Here is a 17,983-nt window from a genome sequence, read left to right as displayed (position 1 = left end):
AAGCAACTTTTGGTCACATGAATATAATACAACATGATTGCCCACGTTTAGGTATTGCATTATTTTGCTACATCATTTAAGACGGGTTTTGGTTAGAAAACCGTGAAAAATAAGATGCAATTGCATCAGAAACATCTGGATGCAAACGTCTAAGCATAAAGGCATGGAAAGAGGTGTGCTTTCCCATTCTTCTTGGTGTTCTGCCAATGTTTCCCTTTCACACAATGCAATCTTCAAAAGGCTCTTGGCATGATCTTTAAAAAAGATAATGCATTTTAAATCAATAAAAATGTATGGTAGTCACAATGATTGCTGCACACATTTCACTTTACCGCACATGCTTATCCAGTCGACAAAATCAGTCCTTTTTACATTATGACGAATTTTGCGTCAAATAAATGAATAATAAAATGACAAAATTTGCGTCAAATCTGTCATTTTTACATTGTTTCAACGTCTGCAAAACGTTGAATCAATGTAAAAATGATTGATTTTGCTGACTGGGTAATCACATACTACAACTACACAGTACACATATTATAAAGTAGCAGTTTTGGAATATTGCTAATTTCATAAAATTATGGTGTATAGATAACTTATGGTAAGTGGGGTTTTCTTTGATCGTTTATAGAAAATAGCCTCATTCCTTATGCTTTGCTTTCGGATAGCTAACCCGAAACCTAGCGGTAGACCTGCTGCTATTCTTGTTAAAATGAATAGCAGTTACAAGTTGTCTATGCATAGTATAAAAGAAATGCAGTTACAAGTTGTCTATGCATAGTATAAAAGAAATGCAGACCAAAATGATGTGTGCACTCACAAGCCAATAAAAACTTATCTTTTATTACATCTATTATAACAAATCCGTAACAAAAATGTTGACCAATAATAGGCCTTCCCATACCGCCCCGTTAGCTCAGTGGTTACGCGCCCGGCTCAAGTTCGACTCTCGGAGTGTGCGCTTGAGCAACGCACTTTCAGGACTACTTCCCATTCAGTGGCACCTAGTGAATTCTCCGGCAACAACACTTCAACAATCGAAAAACTTCAACTTTGCTAATCTCGGTAACCAGCCCTGTGTCAAGAGCCTCCACAAGTATGCGAAACTACCAGGAATAACCAATCAAGGCTTTGCCAGTCCGAGGATAAAGATTCAAAACCAACCAAGACACAAGCAGTTTTACAAATGAAACTCATTTTGGCAGCATGATTCTCAAAAGCAGCAAGCAATGTATGATGTATGAGGGGACGACATCATCGCCACCCGTTATTTCATATGTTAGTTTATTATAGAGTTAAAATTTCTTACCTTTTGCCACACTCCTTGGCTTCATGGCATCCTTTTGACAAACAAACACGAAAATCCGATATGTTGTATTGTGTTGCGGCATAACAAATAACGATTTTTGTTTGGCTTGACCCATCAGAATACCAGGACAACTATGAACACAAAAAGCACATTACAAAACAGCACAATACAACTCAAGATTACAAGACAGTAGGCTAATAAAGAAAACTCACATTTATGTACTGTTACATTACCGTTGCATATCGTGCTAGCCAGTAAATGAAATAAACACCAGTTTGTCAAGGACTTGTTTTTGTTAATATACTTGGTGAGTTATAAATGGGTCATTTTAAAATTACATGTAGCTAGGATAGGAATCGCTATGCCAGCAGCGGAATGGCCCGTTTCGGCGAGTCCGATTCGGCGAGTCCGATTCGACTAGTCCGATTCGGCGAGTTCCCTATTCGGCGAGAGCCTTTTTCGGCGAGTGCCCTATTCGGCGAGTTTTTGAAATTTTTAAAATGAAATTATTGGGTACCGTAGCCTAATTACAATTGCCGTTTTTACATCGTTTTAACATCGCTAAACGTTTAAATCGTGCAGAAAGGAATAAAAATAAAATGTTTGAACTATTAAATTAAAATTCGTCATGTCAGTTCAGTTATTTTTATTTTTGACCATCATATCAAAAACAATACACGTCAACATAGCAAAGGTCGAGAAAAAGGTAGAAGCGACAAAACGCGAAGTTAAAACGTGCTTGTGACCGAAGTAAGTTATTGAGTTGAAAGAAATTTGGCACGGTCGCAACACCTTCAGAAAAATTTAAGATATGAAGGGAAAATAAAACAAAGACAATGTTACAAAAAAAATCATGTTTATGTCTATAAGTTAGTACTTTTGAATAGTTAAAATGATTAGTTTGGATCAACAAATGTGTGACCTACAGCTTAGATTGAAAGGAAATTATCGGGTACCGTAGCCTAGTTATCCCGACCAGCAAAAATTTGTTCCAAGAACCCAGTTAGCCTAACAGTTCATTTTTACATTGTAGTAACAGAATAAAAAGGCTAACCAAATGTGTGGCCTATCGTTTTAAGGTCGCTAAACGTTGAAATCGTGTAGAAAAGAGAACTTTGCTGACTAGGATACGTTGAAACTGAAAAACATTCACAGAAGCCCTACGATACGTTGCATTTTTAAGATAATGTATTCAGACGTTGAATCAATGTACAAATGAAATGTTATGCTAAATGGGTTCTTGGAACAATTCGAAAGGCTTCTGTGAATGTTTCTCAGCTTCAACGTATCCTAGTCAGCAAAGTTCTCTTTTCTACACGATTTCAACATTTAGCGACGTTAAAACGATGTAAAAACGGCAATTTTTGCTGGTCGGGATAACTGGGCTACGGCATCCGATAATTTCCTTTAACAAATTTCAAAAACTCGCCGAATAGGGCACTCGCCGAAAAAGGCTCTCGCCGAATAGGGAACTCGCCGAATCGGACTAGTCGAATCGGACTCGCCGAATCGGACTCGCCGAATAGTAGCAGACCCGCCAGCAGGCAGCAACTAAAATGTAATAGGCTTAGCCGGAAGATATTCTAAATTATATGAAAAACAATTTCTCAAGGATGGTACAGTACTCCCCATTCCCCAATTTATGTATGGTACTTTATAACAAACATGTAGTAACATTATTGTTAACTCAAAATTACTTCAAGAACTTGACGTTTCCTGACAGCCGGTCGTATGGATGGATTGGAATTTTGTTGTGGAGTTGTCTCCCCACTGGACCTTGACTCCAAAGGTTGCAGAGTTGTTGAAATGGATTTTTTTGAAAAAAAATTGAAGGGCATGCATTGCGGTTTAATGCTGTGTGGCAAGTCCCATGTTAAATTGAAGATTTTGAAAATCTGTTTCCTTGAAATGGAGTCGGCATTATTATGCTGGTCTCTGTTGCTCCTGGCCATACTCTTGTGGTGTTTACAAACTTGTCCCATTTCAATTTTCTTGTATGAAGAACCACCAGATGAACACTGAACAGTCATACACAACACATCGACTTGTCATGATGAGTATAAAACTGTAACAGGTTTAGCTTAATCTATTCAAGTAAGGTATGGCACTGGGAAAGCATGTACCGTATATTGAGGTAGGCATATTAGTTTAGCCTGTCTGATAGGCCTACAAACATGTCTGATAGTACACAAACATGACTAAAGATGAAAAATAAATAAATTTAAGCCCCTACAACCCTTGACTGTCTAAACCTCTTGTTACTAAATCCCATCAAAACCATTCTGTAGCACTGAAGCAAAATAATCGCATTTGCTTGTTTCCTGCAAACAGTGCAAGGCCTAGTGTAAATGTGTAGTATGGTCTCTAAAATGATGTAATCTAGTATCAAAGCTACAATAAACTAAATCTGAGCTAAAATTTTTACTTGTGATAATCTTATCTACTGCTGCAACGCTTCAAACCTTATCTGCAGCTGCACTCAACACCTTAAACCAGCAAAATGTTTTTGCCAAAGTCTGGTTATGACGTCACGTAAGCAAATATTTTATTTTGACAACAGTTGAGGCGGCGTGTGTTCGAATTGCAAAACCAAAACTTTGTTTTAAGATTGCGCGAGAACAAATGGGTACTTTTTCATAAAAACAAGTGCAACGTGTTTTTGAATATCCCCTTTATGTATTTCAACTCTCAATTTGCATTTGAAAATGGGGTTGTCTGCCCCTTTAACCCTTACTAACTTTAATCCTAACTCTGACAACACCTGATTGTAACTATGGCAACAAATGGGTAAAAATAGCCACTGTGTTAATGTAAAAGTAAGTCGAAATGCGGTTAAGATCGGGTGAAAAATCACAGTAAAAAATGTGGTAATCTGAGGACAAATGTGGTAATACAAGTGGTAATCTAGCTTTGTAAAAGTGGAAGCACTGGTTGCAGCACAGAGTGTTGAAATACCAACTTTTTAGAATAATGGCAATGGCTTACTTACGAGAATGTTGCAACCAAGCGGTAAGTTGATAAAAAGAAAAGTGAAATATGACAAAGGTTTCTACCAAACTAAAGGATGAAGGAACCTGCTTGTTTTAGAGTTGGCAATCTTCCCACTGCAGGCAACAAGCTTCGAGAAGTAAAAAACCTGTAAATGAAATTATCGTAACTTCGAAAACATGTTTGGCTTGAAATCATATCCACACAGTATCAACTTTCTTTGCGAAGCAATTTACGCTGTTTGAAACGCACAGGAGACTATTGCGTTGCCATGCCGACGTTTCACAATTGGTTGAAAAATCTTATTGTTTTCTTGAGTGCCCTGGTCAATGCAGTGACATATGATATGAAACGCTGTCGTTGCTTTTCTATACAACATTTGACACTCCATCAACTGATCGAAATCCTTTTGTTAGGCATGTCTGAGCTCGAGTTGGCATATTTCAGTTTGAAGTCTACGCCAGTAAGCCTTATCGCACATTGAAAAAGTTACCTTTCTGCATTGTTTACGTTGAAATGATGTTAATTTGACCACTTTGATATTTGAGACCGATTACACAACGTAACTGAAATTCTAAATTCTAAAAGAAAGTGAAAAGTAAGAAAAACAAATCAACAGTATTTAAAAAAGTAACATATTTTGTGTGATGACTGTTAAAAATTTGAATTCTATGGATTTTGAGTCTGATTGCAAATAAATAAACAAAAAATAAATAAATAAAAAGTGATTATCTTTTTTGTTATATTTATTTATTTTACGTAAACTGCATGAGCTTCGTACCAATACTGTAAAACGTCTAAACTCCGCTACACGATACTTAGTCCATTTATAAGTTATAAAAAGCGGATAAGTTTGTTTCCAGAAGCAATGCGATAAAAGGTATAAAAAACAAGCACAGTCGGTGTTTGCTTTAATTTAAGGTGCATAACTGCGCAAACGCGCAGTAACACCACACTATTTGTGCAGCAATTTGTAATTTAATTTCTGCGCACTTGCAACGCTTTAAAAGTTAAAGTAAAGTTTTTAAGTTTAACGTTTAAGGAATGTAGGCTATCTGTGATCTGTTGAATCCATGGCGACCTTTACAGAGGCCATACGAACCAGGGGCGGCTCGCTAGTGTGTGCTGCAGTGCTGCAGCACTCCCATAAAAGTTTTCACAAAAAGTTTCTCAAATATCTTAGCGTTTCTTCTGCCCAAAATGTATTTTATGTTTTCTGTTCACAGAATTGCTGACTGTTATAAGTGTAAATTATACTTGGAAACTCTGCGTGCTAGGAAATATGTGCTGTTTTGAAACAGCACATGAGCATAACGTCGTAGAGCAGTGGTTCCCAACCTTTTTGACCTTGCGGCACCCTATCAAAGAGATAAATAGTTTGCGGCACCCTGGCAAAACTGGATCAATTCTATGAGGTTTCTGTATTTCAAATAATTGTATGAAATCACACAGAATGAGATGCGCGTAAATAAATGTTATTCAAAAGTCAGTGTGAAATTTGGGCTTGACTTCTTGCACAAAGTCCCTTAATATCTGGGAGCACCTTCGATAAAGCCACTCTCATTTCTTCCTCGACTATGAGCAGTCATTCTCGTTTTTTAGTTTGTTGTGGAAAATCCACTCTCGCATAAGTAGGCTATGACGTAAAAAACTGCAGCAAAAGCACAATAGCTTTCTTTCCAACGCAAGGACATTCATTTTGAATTTTTATCCAGAAGTCGTGGAGAGGCATCTGCTTGTGCATAAGCTTAAAATTTCTATCGTTACGGATGTCAATTAATTCTTCTTATGGTTCAACAAAGCAAACTCTCTACCAAAGCTTTATAATTCTTCTTTAAGATTCAAAACAATATGAGAGTCCAGAAAACTGGATTTCTCGAATTCTTCGCAAAATAAAATCATGAAACCTGGCAATAATGATGCGTTTCAAATGTTTTTATGGAAAGAACAGCAACGAGTCAAAATCTCTTTCGCGCTGTTTTTCCTGGGCGAGAAAACAAAGGCTTACCGCGGATTATCTAGCCTACTTACCGCCAGCGACTTCCCCACCAAGCGACCCTCCAGAAAGGAGCTGGGAATAACTGGGGGAGGTGCGCAACTTCATACGCACTGAAACTAGGTTAGAAATAAATAAATTTTGCACTTAACGGGTTAAAGTTAAAATAAAGAATGGGCCGCAGTATTGCAATATCTCAATATCTCGCGGCACCCTTGAGCATTGCAATTGGCACCCCAGGGTGCCGCGGCACCCCGGTTGGGAACCACTGTCGTAGAGGCATCGATCGTGACCTCGTAGAGCCGCGTGTTTTCTTGAATTGTCTGTACAAACGAATTGCAAAGCGATGTGCTGTCTTCTGGATAGCAAGGAAAAAGGAAAAAAAGGAACAGAGTGAAAAGACGATGCACTGTGTCTGGCTTCGTGGTGACGTCAAAAGTAGTTTACGACGCAATTGAATCCACCTTTACGCTGTGAAATTACGCATTGTTAAATATTACGCAATAAACCAATTAGTAGTTTACATTTTCGCTGATTAGTATTAGGGTAGTCATGGCCACCTAAAGATACGGCCTGATTTGTCACATTTTGCAGAAATTTCCAGGTTTTTCTAACTTTGGGCGAATGTTTAAATAAGTTTTTATAAAAATTAGATTTTTACGCTTTCTTTATTCTTTTCCCAGATGACACAATAGGTTTTAACATCTTCACATGTTGAAGAACAAAGAAAATTTGATTTGGTAGATTTTAGTCAGACTGTTAATTTTCAATAACAGTCTGATTTCGCGTTTTTCAACTTACTTTTTCTCATTTACTACTGCTTCCCCAAGGCAACAAAAAAGTTTTTTGTCATTAGGAAACCGCAGAAAGTAAAAACATCTCAGAAAATGTCATGCAAACACCACCAGTAGCTGTAATCAAAATCTGCAAAATGTGACAAATCAGGCCGCATCTTCAGGTGGCCATGGGGTAGTTTTAGTTAAAGAAGAACGCAAATACAAAGGCACTAAAAAAACTGATACTTTTTAGGATAAGTCTACTGTACTTGAACTTCCCATCCGTGGAAAAAACTACTTAAATTTAATATGTCATGCAACAAGCAACGTATCTACATCCAAAATGTAAAGTGACATAGGCCACGGGAGAATTTTTTGTCGAGTAGGTAATGAAAAAAAACAAGCATTTTCTCTTTTATCATTAAGAACGTGTTATTCACATATGTTTGTTGATCGTCCCCTTCAAAATATTACACATTTGCAAAACCTATAAGCCAAGTTTTACCTTAAACTTGTATCACAATTTAGAGCTAAAATATGCTCAGAATGCACCAAATCAAATGTAATTTTCTGAGGGAGACCCCCCCCCCCCCCCGCTGTTGTAGGCTATTCGCCTTTGGCAGACACGCGGTCGAGCGAAGCCCGGCCGCAGCACCTCCATTTCTGGGACTCACCAGCCGCCACTGATACCAACGTACAACTTAAAATTTGACTGAAGGCCGATTTGTTAGTAGCCAAAATCGCTAGTATAAGTTGATAGTTTGAGTATCAATTAATAACTATAAATAAGTTTTTTCTGATGATTCTATCGAGGTAAAACAAGCTGTAAAGATTTTTAGTGCATTAGCAACTAATTTTGATGCAGTTGTGTATATTCTGTGTGATTTTAAGTTACTTCTGTGCTATATTGCCTATTGCCATCATTCAAATAACCGTAGCCGGTCGTTTGGTCGGCAGACATTTGGTCGACAGACGACAGGACATTTGGTCGACAAGACATTTGGTCGACAGGACATTTAGGTTAAGGTTAGGCTAGGGTTAGAGTTAGGTTAGGTTAGGTTAGGTTAGGGTTAAGGTTAGTTAACTGACCCTAAAATGAATCGTTCTGTCGACCTAACGTCCTGTCGACCAAATCTCTTGTCGACCAAATGTCTGTCGACCAAACGTCCTGTCCACCAAATGATCGGGTACCCAAATAACACAGTACGTTTTGACATTTGAGCAGGAGACCCCAAAAAAAATTCTAAAAACACTGGGAAATGAAAATTTTTGTCATACGTAGCCTAATTTTAAGAGTTTTGAAGTGTTTTGAGATTCAGTGATCACACTTTGGCAATCTGAATTCTCAAAAGTATCATTTAAAAGGCATATAAAGTAAATTTAACTTATATAATCAAAATTGTATCGGCCTTCAGTTAGGCCTCCAATTCGTACGCTTTCAAGGCCTGTGTATATAGATCGCTATGGTTAAACTATACTACTCAAATACAATTAATAATATGTGCGACTGTGCGTCTCAAAAAAAAAATTGTTAGAGCAAAAAAAAAAAGACCAAAATAAAGTACAAACATGTCGATTTGTCAACTTGACCAATTGCCCCTTCCCCCTGACTCGCTATTTCGTACCACTACCAGGATAGTTTTACATGTAGCCTATCACATCCACAGTTTTCAGTGAAAACCCCTCAATACTTTTCTTTGTCGCAACACCTGACGGTTTGCAAGGATAACCGAGCGATTTCATTAGTTTGGCTTTGAATTTTATTGATTAATGTAGCGACCAGTGTTGTACGTTGACGCTGAGGCTAGCGCCGTCAATTTATTTTTCAATTGACGGAAGTGATAGCGCCGTCAACTATTTTGCCGATTTTAAGCGTCAAGCGCTAAGCGTCATTTTTTGTTTTCATGGAAAATTTCGTTTCACAATAAGAGTTTCACAATGTATTCTGGCCAGCGCGACTCATCCGAATTACCAGTTTTTGCGTTGGTTGGAATGGCTCCCTGGAATACATGCGGAAGAAGTTCGCCAAATGGTTGATCACCATGTATTGAGAACGAGGGATCAGAGACAGAAAGCGAAAAATCCATGAATGGCATCGCGGACGTTGAATATACTTTATTTCAAGAGCTCTATGCCCCTGAAAAGAGCGATGTTGGTGCAGTGGACCTCGTTAAAAGATTTATTCATGCTAAACTATCACAGCACGCTTGGAACAGTGATACCTTTCCGACTAAACGTTTTCAACTTGTTTTTGAAATACAACACACCAATACCAACCAGCGCTAGTGTGGAACGCATGTTTTCACTTGGAAAGGACAATATGCGCAGGGGCGCCAGAACCGGGGGTGGAGCAGGGGGAGCAGATGCCCCCCTGCCATCAAATTTCTTTGGATGGGGAGGAAAGAGGGAGCAATGGTGCCTTTTTAAGGTCATGTAAGCTACTGCACACTTTGCAATATAACAATTTATGCTATTCGCTTTTAGCCTAATTATAATGTTCTATTTTTGCCTCAAAATAATATTCAAGACACAAAATTCTCCATCACAGTAAGTTATAGCCTATTACATGATTATAAAATAGCATGATGCCTTTCCGTGCCATTGTTCTTTGTATGGCTGATACTTGTATCATTACTCGATAATGAGCTAATAGATGAGCATTATCGCTATATCTTATCTTAAAACTTAAAAAAAAAATTGGCCTTTCAGCAACAAAAGTGCCCTTATTTCATACTCCTGCCCCTCCAATCAAAAATCGCTTCGGCGCCCCTGAATATGCGTCCCAAACGCAGCAGATTGTCAGACAACCGTTTTGAAATGCTTGTTTTTCTGCAAGGAAATAACTAATAGGTTGAGCAGCTAATTACAATACAGTCTCAAAACATAATACCTGCTCTTTATTTATAGCTATTGTTAGCCTGAACTTGGTTGAAATATTTGCGTTTTATGAGACGCCGGCAAAAAATAGCGCTAGAAATTAGCGCTGACGCTGACGCCGTCAATTTCTTTAAGAGCTTACGCAGTCCTTTACGCCGTAAAGTTTTTAGGCAATTTGCGCTGACGCTGACGCCGTCAAATTATTTCAATGACGCGTACAACACTGGTAGCGACACGTTGCTTGTTAGCGTGCCCGCTCATATGCAGTCGTCGGTGTGACGACTGCACTCCTGGGCATGGTGATGGCGAGTAGGGTTGCCAGATTTTTTTTCTCAAAATAGTGAACATTTTGAAAGCGCGCGGCCACACCCTCAAAGTTCTCAAAAGCATGCCAAAACACGCGCGACCGCACCCTCTAACGCAAGCCACGCACCTAAATGTGCGCAACCACGCCAAATATGCAAAGAATTATTGCTTAATATGCAAAAAAATTGTTGCAATAGGCTACTATGTGTGATATTGTCTGACACAATTCAGCTTCACAAAATGAGAAACATTCTTCTAATTCTTCTCTGTTTTTGATAGGGTTAGAAAATTCAGAAATTACCTGAAACACAAGATTTTGTATGTCAAGGGGCAAGACCTTCAGAGCATTTTTGACACAGTGGTGCAATATATGGTTGCTATGGTGAGCAGCAACAATGTTTCCAATTTCTTCCTGGACTAGCTTCTGAAAGACAGAGTTATTTACTCCATAGTTTGCAGAAGCATTGTCTACACTACACCATAGGCAGAAACATTTGCTCATGTTGAACCTTTTTCTTCAACTACATGGCAGAGCTGTTGCTTAATAGAGCGGAAGTCTTCAAAGGGGCTTTCATAAAAGTCCAAAATTTTAAAACATAGTCCTTCCTCTACTGTGTAGTATTGCGCAGCCACGGGAAACATTTTTCTAAATTATTTGTTTGTTGTTTGAGGCATCAGTAGATATAGAAAAAGGAATTCTTGTTTTTAAGTCTTTTACTGCAAGCTGCGTAGAAAATGGGCACAGTTGGACTACATTATTTACTATAGCAGAAGCTTTAGTTCGTCCAGCAGTCATTTCCTTGGCAAATCCTTCATCTCCAAAAATCTGTTTAATTACTTTCATTCCATAGTCTTGTGCATGAAAGGAAATGTGGTGTTTCGTGTTTGAGACTATGAAAAATATAAGTCAATTCAGCAGCTACCACATTTTCCTCTTGCGGAGTACGGTATTAACCTTCACACAAATTTAACGACGCATTCATCTGTTGGGATGCAGCAGCAGATTTTACAATATTTGTGTGCTTACGTGCTTGACTATGTTATTTATAATTAGGCATTTACACCATTGCATGAAATGCTGACAGTCACATTACACAGCTAGCACCCTGCTTTCTGTGGATCACTATCGCACTTTCTTAACCAAGATGAAAACGTGGAATCCTTTTCCCAATCTAACCTATAGGCTACACACAGTTTCGTCTTTTCTTCTTTACTTTTTGGGGAGTATCTGGCAGTGGTGCCGAAGTAGGGGGGGATGGGGGGGATATATCCCCCCAATATTTTGGCAGCATCCCCCCCAATAATTCAGAAAAAATTAGTTGCCATGAAGTTGTACTTCGATTTAGTTGTTTGTAAGCATCTCGAATTGCTGTTGTTTTTCTTTTATTGATGTTTAATCGCAGTTCTAATTGTCTTGGATTTGACGCTAGACAATGAAGGTACCTTCATTGAAGGTATTCCGGAAAAATTTGCTGCTAATTTTATTTGCAAGCACCACGGCAAAGAAGAGTCCCTGAAAGATTGGGTGGAGGCTCGATGGCAGCTACTGCAGACACTCAACTGCATTAAGTTATAAAATACTTTACAATCAGTTCATGGACAGAGTTATGTCTGAACTGACCGAGAGGTTTGAAAGTAGCCTGAATTCTGATTTGGCAAAGTATAAAGAACTTGCACGAATTTTCAAGACCGGCTTAGTTCCTGAAATGGTCAAAAATTATCCAGAGCTGAATAGACAATCGATGAGTTATCAAATTGATTCATTCAGCAAGGCAACAGCACCAAAATCTCTGTACGATGCCAAAAGAGCTTACCAGGCATTGTCCGAGTAGAAAAAATCCTCTCTATTCTCAAATACTCCAGCTGATTAAGAACCTCTTTTTGCCCGGTAAGCTTTGCTGCTTGTGAGAGGTCGTTTTCCAATCTTCGTAGATTGAAAACCTGACTGAGAAATACTTTGGGACAGGAAAGGTTAAATGCTAGCATTGTTTGCAACATTGACCAAAATATTCTTAATGACATCAGCATAAATGACAGTGCTAATGTATTTTCGATGAGCACTACCGTAAAACGAAATTTGGTTGTAACAAGTTCTTGTGATGTGTTTGAAAGTTAGCATTTTTGTCATAAATTTGCAAATGTTCTTCTGTAACTTCGATTGTTTTCAGTCTCCTGACTATTGACTCTGTCCTATAGCGCACTAAGTGTAGTGATTCTAGTGAAGGAGAGGGTAAAAAGAAAAGTAGCCTATAACTTCTGTTGTTTTTTTTGGAAAAACTAAGTATTCATTGGAAGGTCATAGCTTCGAATCCAGCTGGAGGTACCAATTTTTCTTTGCTTGTTTCTTAATCTTGCAGCAGTCATTCACAAGAGCACAGGTAGCGCTTTTATCTCCACTATTTCTTGTCTGTGTATTATGCTGTTAGCAGCTAATTTACCGAGGTCCGGTGATTGTTTAATAAACCTAATAGGCCTACCACAACCACTAAAATTGTGTATAAAAGTATGCATCCCCCCCCAATGTTCAAAATTGTCTAAAATTTGATAAAATTTTGATTTATCCCCCCCAATCCTCAACTAACTTCGGCACCACTGGTATCTGGGCATAAGGCCCTGTATAGCTGTGTAGTGAGTCAGTGAGTGTGTAGTCTATAGCCTAGCTAGACCTATAAAAGGCTATAATTAGCTGATGGTTACATTCAACGTGTACGCGCTAAGGTCAGTAGCCCAATACCCTTCAAATAAAATCATCAATCATCTAAATTCTAAGCTAAGACAGTTGCCACTATGTGTTCTCACCAGTGTTGTACGCGTCATTGAAATAATTTGACGGCGTCAGCGTCAGCGCAAATTGCCTAAAAACTTTACGGCGTAAAGGACTGCGTAAGCTCTTAAAGAAATTGACGGCGTCAGCGCTAATTTCTAGCGCTATTTTTTGCCGGCGTCTCATAAAACGCAAATATTTCAACCAAGTTCAGGCTAACAATAGCTATAAATAAAGAGCAGGTATTATGTTTTGAGACTGTATTGTAATTAGCTGCTCAACCTATTAGTTATTTCTTTGCAGAAAAACAAGCATTTCAAAACGGTTGTCTGACAATCTGCTGCGTTTGGGACGCATATTCAGGGGCGCCGAAGCGATTTTTGATTGGAGGGGCAGGAGTATGAAATAAGGGCACTTTTGTTGCTGAAAGGCCAATTTTTTTTTTAAGTTTTAAGATAAGATATAGCGATAATGCTCATCTATTAGCTCATTATCGAGTAATGATACAAGTATCAGCAATACAAAGAACAATGGCACGGAAAGGCATCATGCTATTTTATAATCATGTAATAGGCTATAACTTACTGTGATGGAGAATTTTGTGTCTTGAATATTATTTTGAGGCAAAAATAGAACATTATAATTAGGCTAAAAGCGAATAGCATAAATTGTTATATTGCAAAGTGTGCAGTAGCTTACATGACCTTAAAAAGGCACCATTGCTCCCTCTTTCCTCCCCATCCAAAGAAATTTGATGGCAGGGGGGCATCTGCTCCCCCTGCTCCACCCCCGGTTCTGGCGCCCCTGCGCATATTGTCCTTTCCAAGTGAAAACATGCGTTCCACACTAGCGCTGGTTGGTATTGGTGTGTTGTATTTCAAAAACAAGTTGAAAACGTTTAGTCGGAAAGGTATCACTGTTCCAAGCGTGCTGTGATAGTTTAGCATGAATAAATCTTTTAACGAGGTCCACTGCACCAACATCGCTCTTTTCAGGGGCATAGAGCTCTTGAAATAAAGTATATTCAACGTCCGCGATGCCATTCATGGATTTTTCGCTTTCTGTCTCTGATCCCTCGTTCTCAATACATGGTGATCACCATTTGGCGAACTTCTTCCGCATGTATTCCAGGGAGCCATTCCAACCAACGCAAAAACTGGTAATTCGGATGAGTCGCGCTGGCCAGAATACATTGTGAAACTCTTATTGTGAAACGAAATTTTCCATGAAAACAAAAAATGACGCTTAGCGCTTGACGCTTAAAATCGGCAAAATAGTTGACGGCGCTATCACTTCCGTCAACTGAAAAATAAATTGACGGCGCTAGCCTCAGCGTCAACAAAAAGTTGACGCCGTCAACGTACAACACTGGTTCTCACATGGAATGAATTTGAATTTAAGGTGGGTTAGAGTTTGTGTGGGTTAAGTATCGGCAAAAATTGAAGATCGTCTTGTCTTAACAGATGCAAATTTGTTTCTTGTATTACCACTCTTGCAAAATTAACAAGTTTAAAGCTTACTGCCCCGTAGACTGTAAGTTATGGCAGGTTTCACATCATCAGCACTTTTGGAAATTTCAACTAGCCTAACTTATTAGCCACATCTCACATGATTGAGTAGCTGGCCCTGGCCTACATAGACTATAAACTAACAGTTAAATGGCCAAACTTCTAGACTGTTAGTTGCTCTGGCTGGTGGCTTTCAGTTTGTAAGCTACCTAGGCTGTACAGTGTACACTCCATCCACTGTTGGACTTCGCACTGGCCAAGCCTGGCTTTGGGAAAATTACACTGAGGTAGCATCGTAGGGTTTTTTCCCCGAAGCACCAGACTCATGTGCTTTTAGTTTCTAAGCAGCAGAAGTGTGTGGTTACTGGTTAATCCATGGCTATTGGCTAAAATATATTGACAGAATTGTTGACAGAAATTAATTGTTGACAGAATTGTTAAGAATAGCAGAATAGTGAACATGTTCACTATCACTATTAGCAAAATAATTTACAGTGAACATTTTCTTAAAATAGTGATTTGTTCACTAAAATAGTGAACATCTGGCAACCCTAAGTTGGCGAGATGTAATCAGGACACGATGATCTTTGCTATTGATTCATTTATTGATTCGTTCCAACATCATAAGCTTGATGTTGAAGGACAGAATCCTTGCAACAAGAGCACCAAATGAAAAGCACCAGAACGATTGACGGTTCCATCACCAGAACGATTGACGGCAATGTAGGACGCTCTGTCGTCCTATATTGCCGACTTGAATCCAAAAATTAGGAGTTTTTCTTGAGTGAGTGAGAAATGAGAAAAAAACTGAGAATCAGTATGAGTCAGAAATCATGGTTGTTTGTAGCTACTTAAAAAGGACCCTAGTCTTGATTAGAAATACACCGCTGTAAGCATTGTAATCGCTGAACACATCCACACAATGTAACTTTTATAAATTCAGTTGTTTGCGTGATGCAAGCCTGACATACATCGGTATGTCAACAAGACATTTATCGACTAGAGCTGGGGAACACCTGAATTTGAATTCTATACAGAAAAGCGCAATTAAAGATCACATTTTTTCATGTACAGAATGCCAAAATAACGTTTCTATCAAGCAGTTTGAGATCATGTCTAGAGGCAGGTCTGAGTATCAAACTAAGATCTTGGAAGCCCTGTACATAAAACGTCACAATCCACTTTTAAACAGACAATTGTATGCTTGCGGCTCGTCTTTCTTGCTCTCTGTTCTGTATTTTAAAATTAGTTTTTTCGCACCTTGCCTTTTTACCATATCATGTGACCTGTTTAACACCTTTTGATGCAGTTACCTTTGATTCTCGTGGAGCCTATATCGTTTAGTTTGAGCTAGTCAGAAGTACTGTGCAGTTTTTTGTCTTTTTCTGTTTATAGATTTAGTTAACCATTGTATTTTTTTCAGATGTAGTTAATTTGTATGTATGTTATTCCTGAAGAGGACATCTTGTGATGTCGAAAACGTTCGATACTTAATTTGTTGCGTAGTTTTATGTTTATGTAAATGTAATAAACTTGAAGATGCTAAACTTGATCACGTTGCTCGGCTTCGTATGCCTATGATTCAACAAGACAAACTCTCTACCGAAGCTCTAACAATGTAACATACCGGCAAATCTACAATCTACGTGTGTATGAAGCACTAGCCAAAATGCGATTAGATATTCTTACAAAAATTCAGTCAATCATTCAATCATTTTATTTTTCGTCATTAACGCGTCCGGGACGAAAAAGATACTAACTACAAAAATCGATATAGACCTACCAGCACGTTAATGAACGGGAAAAGGTGGCAAAACCTTGAAAGGTTTAAAACGTGCCTGAATGAAAAATTATGTAGCCTAGTAGGCTATATATCAATAAATAGCACGGCCACAAAACCAAAAAAACAAATTCAGTGCTTACAATCCCCTGAATTCAATTTCCTGGATTTCAAAGAAGACGCGGTTTTCCTTGAAAGCCCGCAGCAAAATCCGTTATTTTTGCATCGATTTAACGTCTGCAGACGTTAAGTCAACATAAAATTTTGCTGTCTGGGTCGGGCACTACAATTAGCCATGCGTGTAATGTTTATTTTATCGGATCTGTGAGCAAACGTTGAAAAAACTAAAAACTCTTTTTCAAAAATTCTGACATGATCGTCAACAAGCCAGCTCATGTTCGAAGTTTGCATCCCCCGTATTTACAAGGTGGAACATCATTAGATCTTGAAGTTTTTCAAAGTTGGAAATTTATTACACAGTACAATTAGAGTACAAACACAAAAGTTGGAAACAGAAAACAAGATGGCGAGACGAACTCTACCAGTTCGACAAACACTGGACACAAACGTGCAAAGACAGACAAAATTATAAAGATATGGAGAAGGCCTTCATCCTGCAATGGAACAACAATGGCTGACAAGTAACAATGATGATGACAATTAGAGTGCAATAAAATTGAGTTTTGGTTTTAGCAGGATGATGGTCGCTTACTTCAAAATGTGGATACTAAAGACCTGTTTCGCTATGGTATTACGTAGCGGTGTGCACTACCTTTCCAAACATAGTTTCCTAGTCATATTGTATATTGGTATCTATTAGTATCTATATTGTAAAGTAAGCAATTAGAGTGATTAGACAATGCTAATCCGTGCTAATTAGACAATTGGTCGTCGTGGAGCGGTACCAAGAGCGTTAATAGTCGTAGGAGGAACACATCTTGATATGTTCAGCATCACGAAGAAGAGCAAGGTAGGAAAAGAAAACCTCACATATGGAAATCCTACCACGGGCGAAACAGACTGCGCTTAGCTTAGACTATTCCATTTGCTTTCAGTGTTCTGTATCAAATCTGTTTGAATCCGTGTTCGTTCGCTCCTTTTTTCTCAACTTAAATTAGGCTACAATGCGGCACTTAAACTTGAGTATTCGGCGTGCTGCGGTGGTTTGTAAAGAACGTTCACCGAACTACAGACAGAAAAACTTTGCCCAGTGGTCGAATGATGATTGCTTTGCGCCTCCTTGCGGCCAAAGCAATCACGAGCTTATTGCCACAAATGATGCCACACTAAATTATGCGTCACTCAACAAGAGCTTGTTGGAGAAAAAAAACCTCAACAAACTTTGCGTCACCTATTTCTGGTAAAATTTTGTTCCAAGTGAATTAGCCTATTTTTAACTTGAAATTGCACTTGATATAACTTTACAAATGCAAACCTTTTTTCTCAGCTTTAGATTTTTGAAGGTTTTATAAGACCATTGTAGAAGAAATGGATAATAAAGCTACTAACTAAGTTTCATATTTTAATGCATTTACTCCTTTTTGTAAATTGCATCGAAAGCTCAGCCGGTTATGTAATCAACTAACCAATGGCAAGAAATGGTTTGACTTTGAGGTATTCGTTTGAGCAATGCAATTTCAGGACATCTGCATTCAGTGGAGAAACATGGAGAAAATGAT

Source organism: Aplidium turbinatum, chromosome 17, assembly GCF_918807975.1.
Source record: "Aplidium turbinatum chromosome 17, kaAplTurb1.1, whole genome shotgun sequence".
NCBI lineage: Eukaryota > Metazoa > Chordata > Ascidiacea > Aplousobranchia > Polyclinidae > Aplidium > Aplidium turbinatum.
The sequence above is the reverse complement of the archived record's forward strand: the minus strand, read 5'-3'. Positions refer to the sequence as shown.